The sequence below is a fragment of the Lycorma delicatula genome, chromosome 3 (assembly GCF_047948215.1).
Source record: "Lycorma delicatula isolate Av1 chromosome 3, ASM4794821v1, whole genome shotgun sequence".
Lineage (NCBI taxonomy): Eukaryota > Metazoa > Arthropoda > Insecta > Hemiptera > Fulgoridae > Lycorma > Lycorma delicatula.
This window is the reverse complement of record NC_134457.1, coordinates 35,279,927-35,305,689: the sequence shown is the minus strand read 5'-3', so window position 1 is coordinate 35,305,689 and position 25,763 is coordinate 35,279,927. Positions and strand designations below refer to the sequence as shown.

General features: G+C 28.9%; 1 protein-coding gene across 1 annotated transcript in view; it reads left to right on the top strand.

Moving 5' to 3' along the window:
* Positions 1-25,763, top strand: part of LOC142321491 (uncharacterized) — a 297,406-nt gene that overhangs the window by 108,912 nt on the left and 162,731 nt on the right. The gene's annotated exons all lie outside the window — the stretch shown is intronic.

Genomic DNA, 25,763 nt, shown 5'->3' with positions numbered 1-25,763 from the left:
TTTATAATTCATAAATAATGAATTCTGTCAGTACCTTAAATCAATAATCACAATATTTTCTGAGCCGTAAAAAAAATACGTCAGAGAAAATACTCGCCAAGGGTCTTGTAACTTAATTCGCAGTCGTGCATTATTGGCTATCATATAAGGCTTATTGCATAATGTACTATTAATTTACGAAATCAATATTTCATAAATTTGTTGATAAGATTTTATGTAAACGAAATTCAGAAATTTAAATAATAAATAAAATTCGTTACCATTTTCTCTTCTTTTAAAATATTTATCAAATTACGACTTTAACATCCCTTAAATATATTTCACATTAAAAATTAACTATTACGTTACCAATAGAATTTGTAAAAATAAGCAATCATTGGAGTTAATATATTTGATAGTTTTCGATGAGCTTGTGGAAAAAAAAATTACCCTATTTTTATTCGAGTACCCCCCGCACTTTTTTTCTTAGAATTGGAGAGAAAAAATAAGGGTGCGGGGCTTACTTGAAACATAGCCTTTAGCCAGGATAATTTATGTAAAGTAAACGTTTTCTTAGAAGTACCTAAAGTCAATCACATAAATATAGATGTCTGCATTAATAAACCGTTAAAATCTGCATAAAACAACTTTACAGTAAATGGATGGCTGATGAAAATGTCTTTCTCACGCCTACACGAAGAATCAAACGCCCAGATTTTAGCCAGATTTGTGTTTGGATAAAAGATGCTTGGGAAGGTATTTCCACGGAATTAGTAAGAAAAAGTTTAAAAAAATGCGGAATATCTAATGAACTTGATGATAGTGAAGACGATCACCTTTGGCAGAGCTACGTGGAGACTACCGGTAACTCTTCTACAAACATTGACAGTGATTAATTAAAAATAAAATCCCATATTAAAAAGTGTATTGAAATGATCCTTTTCAACATGATACTTTCTTTTCGTTTTACTGGCCTACTGATTCTGTACTAAACTAGTACTTACGGTAATTAATTATTAATGTAATATTAATATTGTAATTTAAATGAACTAATTAAATGCTTTACTTTCTGAATATTTTCTTATTTACGTATTTTTTTATCATATCTGTTGCACTTTAAAATACCGGTATATACTCGATTTTTTTTTTTTTAATTTTCGGTCCGGAAAATCGTGGTGCGAAGCTTATTCGAGAGCAGGGGGCAATCGAATAAATACGGTATATCAAATATACTAATTTATCGAAATTTCTATCGAGATATGACGTCTATCACCACGCTCACTAGGCGGATTTAAAAAAACTAAATGATATTTCCAATATTACGGAAAATATTCGACTAAATTTTATGTATTTAAATTAATCTCTTCCTGAGATATTAAAGTGAAGTAGAGCGCACACGCGCGCGCGCGCACATACACATACATAAATTAAGTGAAAAAACACTCGTATAATATTTGTTCATCTCGATGGGTCACTTTGACACAATAGCAAAATTATCCCTGTTATATTCTATAAAACAGCTCTATATTAGGTAGATATCATAACGACCTATTGAAAAATTAAAAAAAAAAATTTACCTTTTGAAAAATTTCGACATATCTTCGCGTTTCACATCCCCCAGACCCCAAAACACCGTCAGTTCAAAAGTTTGTTTATGTATATTTCACTTTTTCGTGGAAACGATAACTGCCGTAATTTTTCGCCTATCACTTTCAAATTTATACATAAAATATAACGACCAAACATCTCGGCAAATTTCGTTAGTGGGCAAAATCAGACCGTGGAGATGGAAGTGGGGGGAGGGGGAGTTTTCCGAAAAAACAAAATATCGCTATAACTTTCCCTTTAAGTAAAATACCGTATTCGTTTAAAGTTCCTATTATTTTTTAGATAAGGGCCTAAAACTTATATAAGTAAAGCTTTTTCATATCACCAACCATTGATCCTGCGGGTGGAAAAAAATGGGGTTTCTAAGATAAAAACCATACCTGTCTTAATAGGCGCATTATCGAATCGGTTTAAAGTAGTCCTTAGTCCTCTAAGCTTTACCGAAACTTTTATCTGAAACAATTTTTGATATGACCAACCCTTATGGCAAGGGATGATCAAAATGTTGCTGGAATTGTAAGAAGATGGGGCCTGTCATATGCTAAACATATGAAACTTTTTTTCACATGCAACCATTGTCGTATTGAATAAATTCGAAGTTTTTCTTAACAAGGAGGATATATTTTTATCCCCTACTTAGCACCGGTGAAATCTAACTCAGCCTTCCGGCGTGCCGAAAGGAATTTTTTTATGTAAAGCTTGTTACAACACTTTTAATATCAGTTATTTGTTGATTATTGTTTTTTTTATGAATTACAAAAAAAAAATAAAATAAATAAATACTGTAGTCCAAGTAGGTAGTGAATTAAGGTTTTACGTAAATATACTTCCAAGTTTTGCTGTGAATTAAATCCGGTTTGTTGTATGTTTGTTAATATTCCGGTAGTAAATCAGTTCCTACATTTTATGTAGATAGCTCATGTATTGTCTATATTAAGTATGTTGTATTCTATGAGAGAAAAATAAAACCAAGGAATTAAATAAAAATGTGGCATTCAATTCTCTATACAAGGAAGTCAAATGTTGTTTAAGAAGTCTTGTTTTATATCGAGTTTTAGAATCGATAGGTAAACTTTCTCTGACCCTTCGACCGCGGGCCGCGCTAAGTTTTATTGTAGTAGATATATATTATGATACGGCCGTCTGTTTAAATGGACCACAGCGTCAGAGTCTGTCTACTTAAAGAACAACGGTGTCCCGCTGTCCGCTTAACTACTTCCTAACTCTTTAAATGTACCATTGTTGTTGTTGTTGTGGTTATTAGTATATCATTGTTATTTAATTTATATATATGCAGCATATTCCTGTTCGTATGTTTTTCTGTTCTGAATAGCTGTCCAGTAAAGAAGAAAATATTTTATTTATTCGACGTAATAAACAGTTTTTATAAAATGTTAAATTAATTTGCTGATATATATTACTTTAAAGTAGTAAATAACTGAAATTTAAAATAAATGGCGCTAAGACATAAATAGTACTTTTTCACATGTACGCTACACCTTATAGTATGTAGAGCCATATATGTATAGTTTTTATTAATTTTTTTATTTTTATTAAGCACAAATTATACAAAACACACTTTGAAAATAAATCTGGTTTAAAAATTAAACTACATTACGGTGTGATATAATCATTAATGCAAATTACTGTTTAAAGAAACATAAGAGGGATTATCTGAAAGCTCTGTTTTATCTTCGAAATTTCAAGAAAACCGTTTGACCTGTTTTTAAGAAATTGAAATTTTGTAATATTGAGTGGCTTAGAGGAGGGGGTTAAAGAAAAAAAAGGGTAATTTCTCCTAAATTACAACTTAAAAAAGAAACTAAGACAACTGAAGATATTGCAAATATATACCCGCATACCAAATTTTACACAAATCTTTAAAATCGTTTAGACTATATCTGTATGCACAATCACTAGTATGCATTATTGAGAAAATAGTTTTTCTAAACTAAGAGACTCCTAATAAGGATTTTATACTGAAATTGTTAAAGTCGAATTTTTATCAATTGCATAATTTTCTTTATCTATTGCATAATATGTGGGAAACTAACATTTAAAGATAAAATCATGTTTGTAGCATTCTTACTACTGTATAAAAATATTTTTTATGATATTTAAACATTTCACGTAAATTTTTTTTAAACGTATTTCTGATGAAGTTTACCAGATTATAAACAAATATTTATTTGCCGAAATAATATACAGAAATTTGGGTAAATGACTGTAATTAGTTCAGACTTTAAAAAAAATGCAACAATTCACAAGTTTTGTAGGGTACAGTCCTCATTGTTTTATTAGAAACCATTGTCATATTACGTTTAAAACAAACGACATCATTATAATTTTATATTTAATTTATTACCTATTATTATTGGCTGTTCTACAATAATACACCTAATGAAAAGTTACATACATGAAAACATTAATATATCTATTGTTTTAAAAAAACAAACAAAAACGAATTAAAATTATATTTTGAAATAAATTGTCAAATGAAAAAAATGAACAAGGAGTGAATGAATATGTGATAAAGTCTTTTAAATAATTACTGGTTATTTAAATATTCACTTACGAAAATTATAAATATTTAATGTTATTTATAATTATAAAATTTTCCAATTTCTGGAATAGATTGGTATCACCTCATCCTCTCGACCGGAAAGTTTAAACTCCGATCAGGCATGACATTTTTCATACTCTAAGAAAAGTCTATTTTAATTCCCACATTCTGGTTTTGTGCTATATTTTACAAAAAAATGTTTTTGTTTCAAGTGAGATAACATTTTACTCCAAAGTGATATCTAAATGAATTTATATTATATTGAAAGTGTACATTTCTGTTTTTAAAAATATGCAATATAATAATATATTTGCAATATAAATAACTTAAAATACATATAATAATTAAAAAAATGTTAAGAGCTTGCATAAAAGAGTATAAAGTTTGTGTGGTGAATTAATCCTCTAACAAAGAAATTATATTGCTGGATTAGTAATTAACTAGACTTTTGTTTTAATTTTCTGAAAATCTGAAGTTGTCTTAACAAGAAATATTTATTAAATGTAAAGATATTTTAATCTTAAACAGGATTTCCCTTTTAGATAACATCTCTTACAACATGGAAAACTTAAATATATTTCGTTCAGATAAAATCAACATATATGTTGTATAATATTTACACGCCACAATGGTTCGTGTAAATAATTCACCAATTAACTGATACGATACTTCAAGAAAAACAGACTTTTTATTAGTATTCAATATAAATTGTAATGGACTGTAGATCAAACACATAACGGACGCCTCTCGTCCAGCACGCACGAGTGAATAACGCGACTGAAATCGTTTACATACATATGCTTAATTAAAAAAAATCTGATATGGACACCATATGACTTCCTTGTACACCTATTAAATTACATACACACTTTTACAAAAAATGAAAAGTACATAAAATTTTATTTCATTAAAACTTCTGATATTTTTTCATACTTCTTTTTTTTATTATTATTGAATTATTATTTATCGTAATTTTTTTTTACCATCAGAAGTTAATAATTATTATTAAATCAATATATTTAAATTAAAAAAAAAAGAGGTGAAGTCAGATTCGAACCGATGTTGCCTTCCTCTTCTAAGATCCAAATATTTCATTAATTTAAATTTTATTTGGCTATAACTCTGGAATCAAAGAAAATAAGTACCACTTATGATATATTGTTGAAAACTCTCAACGAGGACTTATTACTACAGTTAAGAAAAAGTCCAGTCCAAAATTTTTTGGATTTTGGACTTTTTTGGACACTTTTAGTTCAGTCGATTGCAATCAAAAGGAGACATGCAAAACTAGATGTTGCAACACAGTCCTAAATCCAAAATTTCAATATCCTACGGCTAATCGTTTTTGAGTTATGCAAGATACATACGTACGTACGTCACGCTAAAACTAGTCAAAATGGATTCAGGGATGGTCAAATGGATATTTCCGTTGAAATTGAAAACCTAAATTTTTCGCGATCACAACACTTCCGTTACTTCCTCGTAAAAAGAAGAAAAAATGAAGTAAAAAGAAGAAAAAGCCATCCGTTGATGCCAAATCATTTAAGATTAATAAACAGTATGAATAGTTGGTTGATGTGCTCATTTATGCAAGTATTCATCCATTTTACATGTGTATAACTTGGTTGTTTTATTGAGTTGTCCCAAAACAATTAGAGCGACTTTTCTCAATTTTCGGAAAACAAGTTCACTACCTATTTTTCATACCAGCTACGAACGATCTGTCCAACACGACACCGAAAATATTATCGGTGCAGTTCAGCGCCGTCCAAGCGTCAGTACACGACGTCTTTCTAAACGAATCGTAGTTTCGCACTCGATAAGTTTAAATTAAGGATTTTTGCTGCACTCATAATCTCATAATATGCACACTATTGTGTGTACATATGTTAATGTAAAATGACATTATATAAGTCTCCGTGGCGTGAGTGGTAGCGTCTCGGCCTTTCTTCCGGAGGTCCCGGGTTCGAATCCCGAGAAGCCATGGCATTCTCACACACGCTACAAATTATTCCTCTAATCCCAGAGGATGAGATGTTTCAGACAGTAAGTAATACCTAACGGTGATCCCGGAGGTTGAAAAAGTACAAAATACCAAACCGACGTTATACGCAACGAATGTGTGTTAATTAAAATCTGTATTGGCTTACGAAAAACATACATCCACCTTAATAAAATTCTGTGCATTTATTTCTCTTTTTAAAAGATTACGAACCTAAATCAGGAAATTTAAGTAATATTTAATGCTTTTTAAGAATTCAACTTTTGAATTAACCATTCTAAGGCAACGTATTCTATAAATTCATGTCTTCATTTTCGTCAAGGACATGCTGCGGTGTAGATACATCCGCAAAGATGTTTTTTTTGTTTCTTTTTTATTTAATGGAGATATCGAAATATTCTCTACACGTACGAGTATTATTTGCAAAATCATGTATTTTTTTTTCTCGAGTACAAAAATTCTCCTGCTAAATTTTATTTTAGTTTCATTTGAAATATCATACTAGCAAATAAATAACCGGGAAATAGTGTTCTACTAAAAAACAAAGATTTTTATATTTGTAAATAGATAACCTACATATTAATCGTTTCGGTTATATTAATAAATACAAATAATCTTTCTTTTATTTTTAAACTGCTACTGAATTTAATATTCAATAATATATATATGGGATAGATTTTTTAATTGATTGGCCTGTGATTCTGGGTGGAATCGATGTCTAAATGTTTCATATTTTTATTTATCTTTATTTTTGTTATCATTATGCTTCTTTCAATTTTATCTAGGATTAATTTCATTTTCAATTTTATCACCTTATTCTTGTATTTTATTTATGGTTCTGAGTTATTTAATCTATATGTCTGTATATATAATCTTGTCACTAGCTGAAATTTCAGTACTGCAAGACTTGTATTGTGTTTTTAATTTTGAAATCCAACTTGGAAATCCACACTTGACCATTATTCAATAAATGATTAGTTTATTATTTTACTCACTGAATATAATTGGATGGTAACCTCCAATTACTACAGGGGTACCTAGTTGTACAAGATTATGTAATAATTGTTTACTTTTATTATTTTTCTTCTATTTTATATTGTTTGGTTGTACACATACTATACATGCACACACACACACACACACACACACACAAACTATTTTTCTTTCACATTTTTTTTTTTAAATTTATAATATTTAATCTTTATTTTATTCATTCTTTATATAAAATTTATTGCAGGTTATCTAGCATTAAAAAGTCACCAAAAATCTACCTGGATTATGCACGTGTAAAGACATAATTATGAATTATAAAAAGAAAATATTTAGTTGGACTCTGTGAGGGAAAAAAAAGGTTTTGAACTCAGGCTAGAACATTATTTAGTTGCATATTTTAATCTACAGTTACGTATTTCTGTTATTTTAGAATCTATATTAAAAATAGTAAACGTCTGCCTGTTGGAGCTTCACGTCTACTCCCGTCAACCGATTTTGATAAAACTAATAAGACGGTTCTATCTTGACCCCCAGTTGAATTTAGGCCATTCATTCGAAAATGTGTCCAGGGTCCAAATGAGAGGGAAATTCAGAATTTGAAAACTAGTGGACCCATTGGTCTTAGTTTCGGTAGACGTATTAATTAAAATCAGAATTGTTTATTCATTTAGAACCCAAAAAATTCTGCGCACCAAAATTGAGAAGGGAATGTTTCAAAATTTAAAAAAAAATATTGGACCGGTTTTTCATATCACACCAAAAATATATTCAAATAAAACATTCTTTTTATTAAATATATGGTAATTACGGTGTGAAATATTTTGCCAACTTTCTTGTCATTATATAGATTATATCTCACATATTGTGTTGTTTACTTTTTGGCTGTTAAAATACATTCAAATTCGCTAATCTAATGTGATTGGCTATCCTAGTGAGGTTATTATGACAAGCATCAACGTCAACCCAATTTAATACGATTTTTTTTTAAGTCCAATTTTTATAAACTCATTAGAATATCTGTGGTAGAGGTGACGGAAAATGTGGGTGAATAAGTCTGTAAACTTAAAAATAAGAGCATAAATACATGTGGAAACATAATTTTTAATTACCAAATCTAAAGCCGAGTACATGGTTAAGATTTTTCTTTCTCCTGTGTTATTCTTTCCGTAAATATAATCTGAAAAAAAAAATTTAGAAAACCTGCTTTTTTAAAATTAAAAGAAAAAATTTCAAATTATAATTTTTCATGATAAATGCTAATAGAAAATAGAAGAAAATTTTTTTATCGGCCATTAAATTAATTATAAAAGGACATCGAAAGTAAAATTTTTAAAAAAAGTTCCCGATCTCCTTCAAAGTAAGTTTTATTAAGTTACTTCTGTGACTTTTTATTGAATTTCATAAAATAAATAAGTTTAAAGAAATTTTCAAAACTTTTTTTATAGCAAAACAATAAAAAATGTAATAAAAAGCTAATCATAATATACCACATAACCATCATACCATATGACCATAATTATATTTACCATTATAAAATCAGCAAAAAATTAGTCTTCCCCAAAAAAACAAATTTTAGTAGTTTTTCAAGAAAAACTTACAGGAGTGCATTCTGATCAATATATCACTCTAAGATTTCGTTTTTTATTAAGCTTGTTTGGCAAGTAAAATGAGATCTATTTACCAAAGGTTGAATTTGAAAAAATATACATCCAAACGAGATGGCATGGTATACCAACATCTGTTTTTCTTAACCAAGGTTCTTTAACAACATTATCCTATTTTTCACATGCCTCGGTTGTCATTAGCTGACATTTTATGGTTACTTGAATGAGATTGTATTCAGTAATAAGAGGAGTTTTTAAAAAAAAATAAAGATAAAACATACATAATTGTTTGCATCTTTAAATTTTGTTTTATATTCGGACACAATTTCACATACATTAAAATACATATATTAGATTACGTAAAGGAATGTATAACTCAAAGAAAACAATATGAATTGTTCAATAATTTCAAATTCGACAAAATAATAATTTAATACAATAACGCATGTACAAACTGAACGTTAAATGATTATGATCATTGTAAATTGTGTGTTATAATTAAAGAAAATTCGCCAGTTGAATCACTATGAAGGATAAAAAGAAGTGAGGATTTGTTAAAGTCCTTGTCTAGCATATCAACGAATTGTTTTTGATTATGTATCCCGATAGAGATCGTGAGGGTTACCATAATAATAAGAATTCTTATTGTTTTTGTGTTTTTTTTTTCTAACTCATCACCGTGGCATCATGAAATTTTGTTGATGAATTGTTAGTTATTCTATTTAATAATAAAAATCCTATTCTATAAATTTATCGAAAATAATTACTTTCTTGTATGTAATAAAGGAAGTATTCTGATCGCGAAAAATTTCGGTTTCTAGATATCAATGGAAATATATGTTTTGATCATCCCTGAATCCATTTCGACTAGTTTTTCAGCGTGACGTCTGTACTTAAGTATGTATGTATATATGCGTGTACGTGTATACGTATGTATCTTACATAATACAAAAAAGATTGGGCGTAGGATGTTAAAATTTTGGATTTTAGGACTGTGGTAATCTCTAGTTGTGCACCTCTCCTTTAAATTGCAATCGACTGAACCAAAAGTGTCCAAAAAAGCATAAATTTCAAAAATAATTGGATTTTGGAGTTTATCTAACTTCAGTAATAAGCCTTCATTGAGAGTTTTTCTATATATCATAAGTGGTACTTATTTTCATTAATTCCAGAATTATAGCCAAATAAAATTTTAATTACTGAAATATTTGGATCTTAGGGGAAGGCATATCGGTTCGAATCAGACTTCATCTTTCTTTTTTTTTAACTGTTTATTTTCTAATTTAAATATATTGATTTATTAATAATTATTAACCCTTCATTGTAAAAAAAATTATGATGAATAATACTTCAATAATTAAAAAAAAAAAAAAATGAAAAAATATCAGAAGTTCTTAATGAAATAAAATTTTATGTACTTTCTTTTTTTTTTTTAAATGTGTACTTGTTATTTAATAAGCGCAAAAGGAAGTCACGTGTTGTCCCCATTAGATTTTTTTATAATTATTATACAACGTTGATGGTGATACGACATAATGGATTTATTAAAAATTTGTATAACCGATTTACGAAAAATCGATCAAATTAATTTTTATTTAATTATTTAAAATAAAACCTTTTCGTGATTTCCTGGTCAATATTATTGGAACTTTTTACGTTCCGATTTAGGTAGCATAAACAATATGAATCACATTGATTCTTCCTAAAACAGATTTGGACTTGCTACTGTATGTTTATAAAATTCTTCCAATATATGGTTGTTTCATCTAAATATTAAATTAACAAAACTTTTCAATCAGAGTAATCAGCCCGCTTTGGATTACATGTAACGGTGAACTTGCATGAATTTTGCATATGCAATGTAACCATATCCTTGAACTTTGATTTTAATAATTCGAGATGCAATAAAGTTCAAAGATGACCCAAAATTATAAGTTTTAGTACCATAAATAATGGCTTGATTACCCTTTCTTCTATATCGACACAGAATGAAAATTATCAATATTGTTTTTGCCCTAGGTTAATTTAATCTTCAAACAATTAATGGCACTTTACTTATTATTTTAATTAAATAATTAAAGTAATTAAAAACAAGGTTAATCGTAAAACAAAGAAGAACTGGTTAATATTATTTATTTCCCCTCAAAGATTTATTTTTCCTCAGACTTCCAGAAATTACTCCGTTAAATGAAAAAAAGAACCTTGAAAAATTGTTTTATTTATATATATTTTTTTTATTATTATTAGCGATTTAAACGAAAAATAATAAAATAAGGAAATTTTTTTAATACCCATTTTTTTATAAAAATAAAACGAAAAACAAATTTTTCCTTGTTTTTTTCCTTCATATTTTTCAATATGGAGTATAAAATTGATTTATGTATGCACTTTTTGTTGCCGCTATTGAAGGTTATTTAGAATTACTGCTACTTATGATATAATAGGACTATTAAAAAAAAAACTATACAAATTTGCGATAAAATTGTGGTAAATTAAATATAATATACCTTCAATTGGAAAATAAAAATACTGTAATTAAGTATTATCTATATATTTATGAGTTAAAACTAAAAGAAAAAAATATATTGTAGTAGTATCTTATTGTTTTGTATATCAATTGATTTATATGATCACGCAACAATAATGATTAAAATTCAAGGTTGAATATACCAAACATTCAGCATTGCATTCCTGTATAAAGAATGCAGTACGTGAGGGTAACCCAAGTCTATGCGATGGTCCAAATATATATTCTAAAAAAGAGAAAAAACATAAATATAATAGCATCTTTTTGGCATCATGAACTTATCAAGGCCAATTAAATCGTGGCATATATATATACACACACACAAACAATAAATGAGTAGGTTCAATCTTCTGAAATACAGGCTAATATTAAAATATTATAAAATTACCTAGAATTCCTTGGATAATAAATTAAGTGTAAAATACTACTCTAAAGAAAATTCATATATATATATATATATATATATATATATATATATATATATAATATATAATAAAATATTATATTTTTATTATATTATATTATATATATATTATATTATATTATATATATATTATTATATATATAATTATAATAATTGTTTATAGTGAAATAATATCATGCGCGTATAATCATATGTATTTTACTAATAAAATTGGGGGAGATTTTTAGTAATTCTATTCGTTGGATGCACTTTATATTTTACTTAAAAATAAGCAGAAATAAAATAATCACAATTTTATTGAAAATAAAAAAAATCTTAGTTTCTTCTGTTAAACTTGGAGGGAAATCCCCCATTTATAACATGATATTTAAATATTGAATGCAAATTAAAGTTCCCGGGGCAAAATTCTCACAAAAAAAATCATCATTTTTTTAAGGCGTCGAACATTACAATGACTTTTGGGAGTGCTTTCCAGGGTTTACTATAAAAAAAAGAAAGAAAAGTAGGGTAAAAAAAGGTATAATGTAAATGAAAAACAGTACTATCATCACATTAAGTGTGTATTTTATTTCTATTTATGCCATATTGCTGCACATCTTCGTACTACACTCACAAAAGTATAGGTGGTATTCCTTTCTACGAATGATATCATCCATATTTTCTACTACAGGACGTGATTTTATAATGATCATTATTACTTTCAGAGAAATAAATTTTAGCAAGGAACTGTTATGCATCCTCCGCTTCTCGTATGTTACAACGTTAGCAAAGAGTGGCATAAATAAAGCAATAATTTAGTGTACTTCTTTCTATTCGGAAATAGCGCACTTTAAATTCTCATTCTACTTCATACGATACATTGAATATTATTACCTCTAATCAAATTTTAACTTTCTTGAATACAAATTAATATATATTCTGGTACGAACAGAAGATTTCCAGTAAAGATCAAGGTCAAGTCTCCAATTTTGTTGTTATCTGATGGGGTCCGCAGGTAGTAAGTATAAGGGGTATGTATATGTCCCTGGTTAGTTTATGATGAAAGTTTGGTACTGATATCATGATGTAATATATTTTTACGTATATATTTGAGTATTTTGCTTTTGATGTATGTTATGTATTTCTGATCTTGGGCTAATTCCCTTCTTCTTGGGGCCTTATTGTAGTATGTAGTATTTTGTATTTTTTGCATTCTGTTAGGTTTTGCTGTTCAGCTGCAGATTTTTTTTTTTCTGCTGTCCGACTATTCATTTTTTTGCTGTTGTTTTGCTGTAACTGTTGTTTCTCTTGATTTTCCTATTATGATGCGATTGCACTATGACGTATGAATGTGTGAGTGGGCGTGTAACCCTCCTTCCAGAAAGAATATTTCGTTAGCGGTTCCAGGAAGGGTGGTAGCCAGGGCTGGCGGTTTAGTCGGTAGTGCGCAGGTTTACATACGCATATTAATAACATCTTGCGGCACCTGTTAGCGAGCCCGACACTGCTTAAGCGTCCGCAAATGGGATTCTCCACCTCTTTAACAAAAAAAGAAAAAATAAGGTATCCCTAATATGAATTATAAATAGAGGATTGTTTTAATCATAGGACGTTTGACGATGACCATCCATAAAAAAATTATTTATTTGTGTACAGAGGTTCAAATAAAGGTATTTAGTTATTTCAATAAAGTAGATTGATTATATTCTAACATCAAAATGAATGGAACGTAATTTGTTGGAAAATGAATTATCTATTACTAAGATACAGTTCTTAAGTGTTAAATGCAATTCTGTATTGAAACAGATGAAAACTACGCATATTAGACTAAAATTACTTATATGATAACACCGGATATCTGAAATTAAACGTTACCTGAAGGGAAACCAGAAAGATAAATTAAAAATACGAAAACTGGAATAAATTATTAGTAGACTGATAATTAGATGAAAACCATTAATTATAACAACAATTTTGCTTTCAACGCTGAAAGAATTTATTGCCCGAATGTGTTCTCGTACACAATTTTTGTTATTATCGATTTCACATCAATTCATTATACCATTCATTCTGAATCTTTTTTTGTTTTATTAATTCGATTATTATTTTTGTTTTCAAATAAATATTTAATAAATAATACTATCAGATAAAACATCATTATGCTTTTATTTATTTATTTTTTAAATTATAGCTAATTAAATATTTTGATATAAACTATAAACCCACGATTACTTTAAGATAATTATTAAAATTGTACGTTTTCATGTATATCTACCCTAAGGCGGATTTGACCTATCCGATTCAACTATCTCTATAGGAATCTTGGACACTATTTTTGTTTTTAACATTTATTAAAAGAGAATAAAAATACAAAAGATATTTATTGCTTTTTAATGTAGTTTCCCGGAAATTTCACACATTTTTTCAAAGTCTACAGAGTTTGTGGATCCCTTCTTCATACCAGACATTTCCTTACGACCTTCTTTACTTTATTGTCGTTCTGAAATCAATGCTCTCCCAGAGCCTCCAACAATGGCCCAAATTGCAGGGGAAGAAATCTGGAGGGTACAAAGGATGTTCTAAAGTTCTCCAGCAGATATCGTTTAGTTTATCTGAATATTAATTGGCTGTGCGAAGCCTGGCTTTGTTTTAGAGAATAATCAGACCTATGTAATGTATCCTATAGAGCATTTTTTATATCTATATATGTAAGATTTAGACATTTTTCATTTTATCCAAGAGCTGGAGGTAGTAGCACAGAGCATTCACTATGCAAAGTTCATGGAGAAAATCGATAAGAAATATGCTTTTCCGGTCACAAAAGACGATTGCAAAGAGTTTTCTAGCTGATGTATTCGTTTTTTCTTCAGGAAAAAAGATTCACTACACTATACTCGCCTATTTTGATTTGGGAGTTTAGCGATGAATTAATCACCCGTGATTATATATATGATGGAAAAAATTATTTCTCTCTCTTTGAAATCAATTCAAGAGCCTTTAGCAAATTTTTTTGTCGGGTCTATTTTTGATTTTGGTCAAAATTCTTGTAACCCATCTCGCACAGACTTTGCGACTCCCAACATATTTTGTGATGATGGAATTAACACTTCCATAACCGTTACCCATTTCCGAAGCAATCGAATTAACCGTAAGATTCTGATTATCTTCAGCGAGGTCACGGATCGATCGAATGTTGTCATCCGTCGTACATGTCCTTGAACAGGCATTGTGAATCATTTTCTTCAGCGTATGCCTTCCTTAAATTTACTGGGCCAGGCGTTGACTTAAGTACGAGATGCCATATTACTAAATTGCTCGCGCAGTCTACTTCAACTTTTGGAGGATTTGACGCCCTAATTCGTGAGAAATATGCAATGATACAATATGCAATCGACGATGGAACATGCCGCTAATGACCAGAAAGACCCGAATGCCGATGCATCTGGAGCGTCCACATCTTAAACTGTTTGTCTCCACAATAAATACCCTTCCCGTTTCAGCTCATTCATGTTTGTACGCTACTCATGAAGTTAATTGTCCGGTTTATATTTTGCTTACCCTTGTATATAATTCAGAAGGATTTATATTAAAAAAAAAATAGGGATTTCAGCAAAGGCGAAGATTATGAAAATACTGTAGTATAAATTTCAAAATGCAGGAAATAAGAAAAACGTTTTTTTTTATTTATCTGCACTCAGTTTTTTTTCTAAAAACTTATAATTTTACTTTTGCAGGAAAACGCAACCTGGAAAAATTACATCCTTACTTGCTGATCCGTAGACCTTATAATGTTGGATTTTCTTTAAAAAAAATTTTTTTCAATATAAAAATGTACTCTTATCCTAATTTCCTTCCTTGTACTATTGATTAATCAAGTAATATATTGTAAATCAAATGTGTTCTTACAAAGCAACGCAAGCATTACATTTCAGTTAAATAATGTATGAATTATAAAGGAACTCCCTACTTGGAAGATTAAAATTATAGGTAGAAAGGAATTTTACTAAGCCGTGTGGTTGTGAATTTCCATTTATCATAAACTAAATAACATTAAGTTGTTAAAAAAAAAAAAATGAAATAAATTTCTTATACATGAATTGTTTATGAAAGAGTATAAAGAGCGCCCCGAAAAACTTAAAATTCAGATAGAAAACTAATTCAAAAATTTGAAAGGTTTTAAAACATGCTAGATTTGTATGCTAGTTTAAACCTACGACGCAGTGCAGCGAAAAGTACACAACCAAATAGATTGTGACTCACAGTTTCGCGCGGAAAAGAACGTATTGGAGCTTTACAGATGTCTTGAAGAATCATTGAGTTAAGGTGCGACGTTTATATTTGAATTTCGTTTTTTTTTTACATATTAAAACCGTATTTTTATATAAGATATAAATAAACCTACAAAAAACCCTGTCCATTTGTATAAACCCGTTTGAAAAGCCGATGAACATAAGAAAAGCAATGCAGAAAAATTATGTAAAAAAACTGCTACTGAGAGGAAGTTAAGATACTCTGGAATGCGGAAATGTTTATTATCTTTTATTACAAGTTTTTCAAACTATTAACTTTTCATTATTTTAATTTTCGTGCGAAAATTTATTATATTGATTACTTACCAAGTAATGTCAAGTGATGTCATTTGTACGTATTAATAAAGTATACTTATCCAATACTAAGCAATAATGATGCCAAAAAACAAGATAAATAACATTTCCCATATGTACTTATTATCTATGTATTTTATCAATAATCTACTTTATATGGTATGATATTTTGTTTATTTTTTATTTTATTTTGATTACCAAAAAAAAAAAATTGCAATGAAACTATCAGAAAAACGTTTAAAAAAATTAAAAATTGAATTAGAGAAGCAATTCGTTTAATGAAGAATTATTTTTTTGAAATCGGTTAAAAATAAAAACATATTAAATAAAGACCTATATTTTTAGTATTTTATCATAATATTAAAAAAAAAAAACCAGCGGGTGTGTCTAGTAGTAAAACTCTCATCGTAAATCTGCTGATTTCGAATTTGAGAGTTCTTACTTTAAATCCTAATAAAGGTTTTATTAGGATTTGAATACGTGAAACCTGTTATCTTGGATCGTGGATGGATAGCAGTGTTTTTTGGTGGTTGGGGTTTAATTAACCACACGTTTCAGGAATGGTTAACCTGAGTGTATTCAAAAGTACACGTTTACCGGAACAATTGCAGTCGAGTCGGTAATTAGTAACTGTCAATGCAACTATAAAAAAAAATCCAACACCTTTGCAACGATTAAAACTACTATATACATACACTACTACTACTACTGTATATATATGTATGTATTTCAAAAATATAAAATTGAGATAAATACAATAATAATAATAACTTGTTGCAATTGACAATAAAAAATTCTGAAAAAACTTATAATATTTATTTTACGATATTTATTACTTAAAGTACTTGAATGTAATTGAGTTTTAAAAATTTCCCAAATATAGTATCTCATTGAAATTTTTTTACATACAACAAAGTACATTGATTTTGTGGAATCAATCTGTTTAATAGTTAGTTAGACGTACAGGATACGACAAATATAATAAATTAAACAAAAATTATAAGAGAGAAAACTAAACCGTGTACATACATACCTCACTTCTATTTTACTGATCGAAAATTGATTGAGTTCAGTTATTTATAAAATTGCGTCAGAAATCATACGGAAGGTACAGTAATAAGACAAGTAGATCCAACTAGTTTCGTCTTTATAAATAAACATTTGATAATGGGGCTATTACCACGTTTATCATTTTCAAATTACCTTATCAGAATGACAGGATTATAGTTGCAATAAAAGTTTAATATCACTTGTTTTTTTTGTTTTTTTACGTATTTTAGTGCTTTTACCAGCTAAAACTTCTATGAGAAAATTAAGAAAGAAAAATTTAATTAAAATCTAAATTTTCAAAATTAAATATAAAAACTGAAATAAAAAGAAATTGATAAAATTGAAGACATTTATAGGTTTCGTTCCAAAATTATATAGTTACATAAACAGATTATATGTTTATTTCTTTATCGAAAATAAAAAGTGGAAGATAATATGTTTGTACTGTGTGTTTGTTTATTTGTGTTCCCTTTAACGAAAGAATGATTGCATCGATGAATATGAAGATTGCGTGGAGATACCGATAAATGTAGACGGTTTTTATCGAATTTTCCTTATGGAAAACAGGTTTTTTTCAACATTAAAAAAATAATATTAATAATTTTTTAAGCAATTTATTTTTTAAAATAATATTTTAAATAATGAAAAGTTTTAACAAGAAAAGAGTATATAATAAACTTTAAAATGTTTAAATTGAATTGTATTACTGAAACTTTCATTTAGAATACATTTTTTAAATTACTGGAACAAAATAAAATTAAAATAAACACCTAAGTTAAGCAAAAATTATAATAATAATATTACGTCACATCATTTTCAATGTTTATAATATTTAACTCTTTTTTTCTCCAGCTTGATATGAAAAAAAGACATACATAGTGATTTTAAAGAAAAAAATGAAAAGAAGTTATTTGTTACTACCAATAGCCGTTACTGAGACGACAGAAATATCACCAACAAATATACGGCCGCGACGTATATTTTATGACATCAGGCTGTTCTCACCAAGTGGTCGTGATTTCGGGTACGTAGAAACTTATCCCGATCTCGTTTAGGGTCAGAAACAAGTCATCTAACTTTTAATACTGCGGTGAACTTCCTTGGAAAGTGGAAAAACGAAAGTGCCTCGTCTCTAAGGCGTTGACCGAGGTGTCTTAAAAGGTTGAAAAAACGGCAGCCGCTATCGCTCAAATACTCATCAACATCGGGGATCCTCGCACATCAAAGGAATGGATTTTATCGCAGGTATTGCTCTGAAGAAGAACGTAGAACCTGCCTGATCTATCGCACTAAAACAGAGAATAACTCGGTCAGTTCTTAACCGGAGGGTCAGAGCTCTCTCCCTTCAAGCATGCTGCAAGCTGCAATTGCAGGACCATCTCGGGCGATCCCGCTGATGGAGTATTCTAATTTGCACCCCTGGATCACCTCGTTCAGAAGAGGGAGATAATGTACCAAGCGGTGAATAACGAAGAGGCTGAGATATCGCAAGTGGCAGGATCAGTTGAGGAAGGGTAGATGAAACTATACTGATCCCGGAGGATCTTCCGAGATTCTTGGACCGCAATCACGAGGAACTGGAGTACAATTAATCCAGTTTCTGACCGGTCACGTTTGGTTCAAAGCATGTCATTTAGTCCTTTCGTGAAGTGTTGTTATTGCGGAAGGGAGGACAACGTAGAGTTCACCGTTTTCCAGTGCGACCATACAGGGAAACATACATGGAAGAATTCAGCTTGTTTACCCTCGAAACTAGGGGACTATCCTGCAGAACGAACGAGGTAGCACGCGGTTTCGGGGATGTTAGTGAGAATTATCCTTACAAAGTCGGCGGAAGAAGTAAATAGATGAATTCCTGTCGAGTTTCCCTCGGGCTGTGTTCATAATTAAAAGAAGTCTGGAAACGAAGAAGTAACAGATTAAAAAAAAAAGCAAATATACGGTGGCATCCTGTACTCTCTTAATTTACTAAAGATCGTAAGATTTATCGTCGTTATTTCTTTTTTTATAACTTATTTGAAACTTTTATTCCTTGAAATACATTGCTGTGTAAAGCAATTCTATTCAAATTTTGATTGAGATTTAATACATTCTTACCAAAAGTGGTTTTTTGTCACTTTCATAACCATCAAATCTTAAGAGACTAGCCTCCATTAAAAAAAATCTGATAAGGACAACACATGACTTCCTTGTAAACCTATTAAATTACATACACACATTTTTTCAAAATGAAAAGTATATAAACTTTTATTTCATTAAAATAATCTGATATTTTTCTTTTTTTTTTGATATTATTGAATTATTATTCATCGTAATTTGTTTTCTTACAATGAGAGGTTAATAATTATTAACCTCTTTTTATCAAAATATTTAAATTAAAAAAAGAGGTGAAGTCTGATTCGAACCGATGTGCTATCCTCTAAAATCCAAATATTTCATTAATTAAAATTTTATTTGGCTATAACCCTGGAACCAATGAAAATAAGTACCATTTATGATATACCGTTGAAAAGCTCTCAATGAGAGTTTATTACTGTAGTTAAGCAGTAATAAGCTTAGGCTTTTTTTGACACTTTTGGTTCAGTCGATTGTAATAAAAAAGGAGGTGCACAATTAGATGTTACAACAGTTCTAAATCCAAAATTTCAACATCTCACGGTTGATCGTTTTTGAGTTGAGTAAGATACACACGTACAGACGTCACGCCGAAACTAATCAAAATGGATTCAGGGATGGTCAAAATGGATATTTACGTTGAAATCTGTAAACCGAAATTTTTCGCGATCTCAATATTTCCTTTACTTCGTATAAGTAAGTAAGAACAATAGTTATTAGAAGTTACGAGGAAATAAATTTTAATAACATCGTAAACCTATACATTTTCTGTCATCGGGAAAATTATTTATCCGGATTATAAGAAGGTGAAAACAGTGTGCTAAAATTAGTCAGTATTATTCAATTTCTAATACTAACATGTATCTTTTGATTTTATATGGAAATCGTGTTCTCAAAAATGCCGACTTCTAATAATGATTTTCTCTTGTAGTTCATTGATATTGCATACAATAATCTATACTTGTTTTTTACTGTTTGTAGTAAGCTTATCCCACGAACGTAAGATATCATTAAAAATAATACTGAAGATAGGTTTTCATCCAGCAGTAGCCTATTAAAGTAATTCTGAAATCACGCCGATTGTATACGGTACTAAAATAAGTTATACGTCTATTACGAAGACGAGATAAAACAAGAATATATTGCAAAGGTTAAATGTACCGTTATATGCGTTCATTCAACAAATTATAACAACTTTTATCACAAAACAAAAAATATAGGGTAACAGTGGAAGTGCATATATATTGTAATTTTATATCTTGATAATTTATCGCTCCATCTATACAATTAATATATAATTGCATTTATGTTTGTGATAAGTTTTTTGTATTTTTTTCTTGGAGCAAAGTTTATTTACAATTGTTTTCATTTAACATTTTTTTTTTTATAAAGTGATTTATGTGCAATTTACACAAAAAAATATAATCAATCACCGTTCCAGCTAAAACTTCTACAAAATCCTTAAAACGAAAAATCTATACATTTTATTTATGTCAATTATAATGCCAATAAAATAAGCGGTCTTAAAAATATATAATTTGTTATTTACAAATTTAAAATATAAAGGTAGTTTTACTACAAATTGACAATTATTTAATATCATTCATCTATCCCTTAAAAATAATCCAAGTTCCTTTTACTACACCTTGAAGGTCAATCTATTTCGATCCACACGCTTTTGAAATCAAGTTTGTGTTTTTTTTTCTTCACATGACAACATATCGATAGGAATTACGGTAACTTCGTGATTACATTTTTTCTTTGATTTTTTAAGGTCTTTAGGGGGTAGATATCTGAATATTCAGCTTAATTTTGAAATAGCCCCTTAAGAAAAACATCTGAATGCTGTGAAATCCTGCGATCTTAAAGATAAACTATCTGAATATAAGGTGATCTGAAAACAATCATTAAATAGCAATGATGTATTGCCTAGCTTATAACAGATCATCCATTCTGTTGATATCAATTGTTCAATTGATTTTTTAAGTATTTTCGCGATTTAAAAAAATTTTAATCATAATATTTTGAAATGATAATAACAATTCCATCGTTACACAAAAAGAAGTATGGAAGGATTGTCTTAGAGGACGCTATGGCTCATCCTCTAATGACTTTGTGTACGGTGGTTTTTGATACGTTTTATAAGAGTTGTTCAGATTCCTAAAGTTTTACTTATTCACGTACCACAAAAAACTGAAAATAACGAGTGATAATAGTGTATTATTCATCATATATTGCATTTTTATATATATTAAAAAATGAATGTTTGTTTGTCTGTCGCGTATGCGTTCCTATACCATTCAATGATTGAAACTTTTTTGAGAAAATATGCGCACGCCCGCAAAGGTTTTTCAATTAGTTTGGACCCGCAAGGTGGCACTGGGGATCGAGATATTCTTAAATATTGTATTTATGGTCCGATTTGGCTCATATTCAAAATTTTTGTTACTTACATGGAAAGAAATATCTCTGCAAAAAATGGACCCGCTAGATGGCGCTGGGGTTGATATATTTGGAAACGTTGCACTTATGGTCCGATTTGGTTCGTATTCAGAATATAGATTAGTTACGAAAAAGAAAAATTTGCAAAAACTATACCCGCTAGGTTGTGCCGGTGTCGAGATATTTGCGAAAAAACTACATACTAACAAACTTTCTTCTTCTACCTATATATGTAATAGGCAATGTGTGTCCGCTATAGAGTAAAAAAACTGCTGGACCGATTTACGCTCGGGTTTTGGAAAAATGGTCCGCATTGTCCGGAGAAGGTTTAAAGCTATTGAAATCCTCGATCTGACCATGAGAAAGAAAGTTACGAGGTATTTTGTATCGACTACTGACTACTGTGTTTAGAGAATAGTTTAAATTAAATCCGATAGGTAGTGCTGTTTTGACAATTGGATTTATTTGTAGTTTGACTTTTATAAAGTGACAGTTAAATTTTGTGAAGTTCCGTAGTGTTCAGTTTTTTAATGTTTTATTAAACTTTCATTTGTGTTAATTTAATCTATATATATACACTCAAATCTAGCAATAGCGAAGCATTGCCGGGTCTCCTAGTTGTAAATAATGTCTTTACTAATAAAAACAAGTTTCAATTTTTTTTCCTTAATTCGTTAATTAAAATCAACTTTCATATTGAAGCTATAGGTAGCTTCGATCATATGATCGACTTCACTTGAAATAGTATCATCCAATGAAAATGGTTAACGAGTACCATAACAGTTAATAAGAATAAACACAAGAAAACCAGTAACAATAAAATAACTTGATAATGTTTGATAGAGTGTGAGAAGTGTAGCATAGTTTTACACGTATGATAATAAACTGATAAAATCTCGCAGACACTACTCACCATAAAATCCACCTTTTAAAACAGAATTAATACAGATCACTACACAGACTACGTAAATAATAATCAAAATCTGATACACAAATAAGATACTATAAAATGATACTACATAAATTAGAAATTAATTATCGATAAATATCATCTATATGCATAATTAATACATACCTCCACACCATTAATTAAGTCGGGTACCTAAATAGAACAACAATAAATGAAGCATTAACTTTAAGACAACCAAAGATAAATAATTAACATAAAGATCCATTAATTTGAATAACCGAAAATAAAATTAAAATAATTACAAAACGTTGTATCTCCAATAAACTCCAACATCGTAACCTGGAGCCTTTTCAGTCTCCTAACATCCTCACTGTTGTCAAGTAAATTCAAAGCTAGATGATTAACGTGCTTCTCCAGCCTGGACACATATCTCGAAACTCGGCGTTCAAATTCTTCTGGAACGTATGGAATTCCTGTACAATCATATTACACGCGAACCACAGCGCTTGGGTTATGTTCCGTAGTATTCTATCAAGGAACAGTTGAATAATCTCCTCAATGCTGTTACTGATTGCTCCCCAAAGTTCAAAACCGTAAGTCCATATCGGCTTTAAAAAAGCCTTGTTAGACAAAGAAAGTTAAGATCCCTACCCAATATCCAGTACGTGCTGTCGAATTTAATTTTAAGCAGTTGGAGGCAAAAGCCTCCAAAAACTTAACGTACAAAATTTTTAAAATGACTCAGTCGGCGTCATTTAATAACTACACTAGGGAAGTTTAATTAGTTATATTCCTTTGTTTACCAGGAGACTTCTTATTCAATATTCAACCAGTTTGTTCGTATTCAGCACCTAAATTTATCTTATCATTCCGTTGGATATTTCAGTAGCGTGAAAAAAACCATTGTGCAAACGGTAAGAAAATATTACCAATTTTATTAAATGCTTAAATCGCAAACTACACTGTTTACCTAACCAATCCTACTTCATAAATAAGTGTTTTACAAAGAAAGAAGAAATAATCTATTGTTACCGAAAAAAAAAATAATATTTACTGTCACCCTTTTCAATGGTTACCTATGTTCGTTTTAAGTTTTATTTAAGTTACTCTTAGTTTCTCCTTTTTAATTTAAAATATTTGCGAAAATATTCCCAAAGTGACTACACAATAAGAATTATTCGAACTATATACCTATTAATAATTTTTAATAGGTATTAAAAATACCTAATAGCTATTAATTTTTAAATATATTTAATATTTTTTTTTAGATTTCTACTTTACGTTTTTATTTTATTTTAATTTCATTGTTGTCTTATTAGATTTTATATTTTATTTTAATATTCCATTTTTTTTTCCCCCGGCGATGGTAACATGAAAATATTTTTCATCCAAAAAAATTAACATTTAGACTAAGTTTTTGTTTTGTCTTTGTTTTTAATATTTTTGTTTGTTTTGATTTTTTTATATTTCGTGTTCGGGCGATGATAACGCCGGAGCGTTTTTCGTCCAGCAAAAATTCAAAAAAAAAAAAAAATTTTTAAATGTCCCTTAACAAAATTTTTAATACTTTCTTTTACGATATAAACCTTAGTGAAAAATATTTTAATCTGATATAAAAACTAGAATTCAATAAGATTTAAGATTGTTCAACCTGTAAGTTTCATTAAAATGTAATCTTCTGCTGTTAAGGAATTTTAGATATATATATTCAAAAGGAATCTGACCGATAAAACGAAATAATTTTAATTAGTTTAATTTGTTTTTAAACTACTACTGTTTTTTATCTGCTACTATAAACCTGTACCTAGACAATGTAGTATAATATTTCATAACAGAGTCTCAGTTTATTGATAAACTAAGAGTAATGATGCTCATTGAACAACCAGTTTCTATGATTTACTAAATGATTATGACTCTTATAATTCTAAATTAACTTAAATTTCCTCAAAACTTATTATATGCAGTGTGTTTAGCGATAGAATATTCGGTTTAGTGAATAAGAGAACGATAAAAACTACTTCACTCCTCAATATATATATTTTTTTATCATTTTAAAACTATATATATATATTATTACGTGGTTCAGTAAAAAACGATGAAGTTTTTATTTTTGTTAAATAAATTTAAGAATAAGAAAATTGTTGTCAAATATTTCATGGTAAATTAAATTTTTTTCATTCCGTAATTTAATATTTTCGTTCTAAAAACGTGAATGTAATTCAGATATCTATTTATATAGCAACTTATAACGATATTGTAGCGCACATTATTATAATTTGCATTTAATAGTGGGCAGAAAAGATTTTAACACTTTATAAAAAATAAATAATAAATAAATAACATTGAATATTTTATTTTTTTTATTTAAATCTAACACAGTTTGTATTACCGATAAATAATATGAAATTGGAACTTTACATTAACGGACAGAATAATAAATACGTTTTTTTTACCTACGTATAGAATAACAACATAAACAGAGTTTTGGTTTTAACTGGATGGATAATTTTCATGGAAAAACATCGAAGTGAATGTTGAACATCAGTTTTACAATATTTAAATAATATTAAATTGCACAATAGTGTTACTTAATTTACATATCTTGACAGGAATTTGGTGTATAAATTTACATTTATCTACCTTTTTTCATTAAATTTTTTTTCATGTAGATTTCAGTGACATTTTGAAAAAGAATATTTTATGAGTACAGTCTAACAACAAATAAAATATTATTTACAATTTTTTTACCTTGAGTTTATTTACATACTCTTTGCTAATAATACTTTTGAAGTATATTTTGTACAAAAAACGTATTTTAAGACTCTTTTCTGTTTAGCTTCCGGAACCACCGTAAGATATTACAGAGGATGAATGAGGATGATGTGTATGAATGCGAATGAAGTGTATCTTGTACAATCTCAAGTCGACCATTCCTCCTAAGAAGTGTGGTTAATTGAATCCCA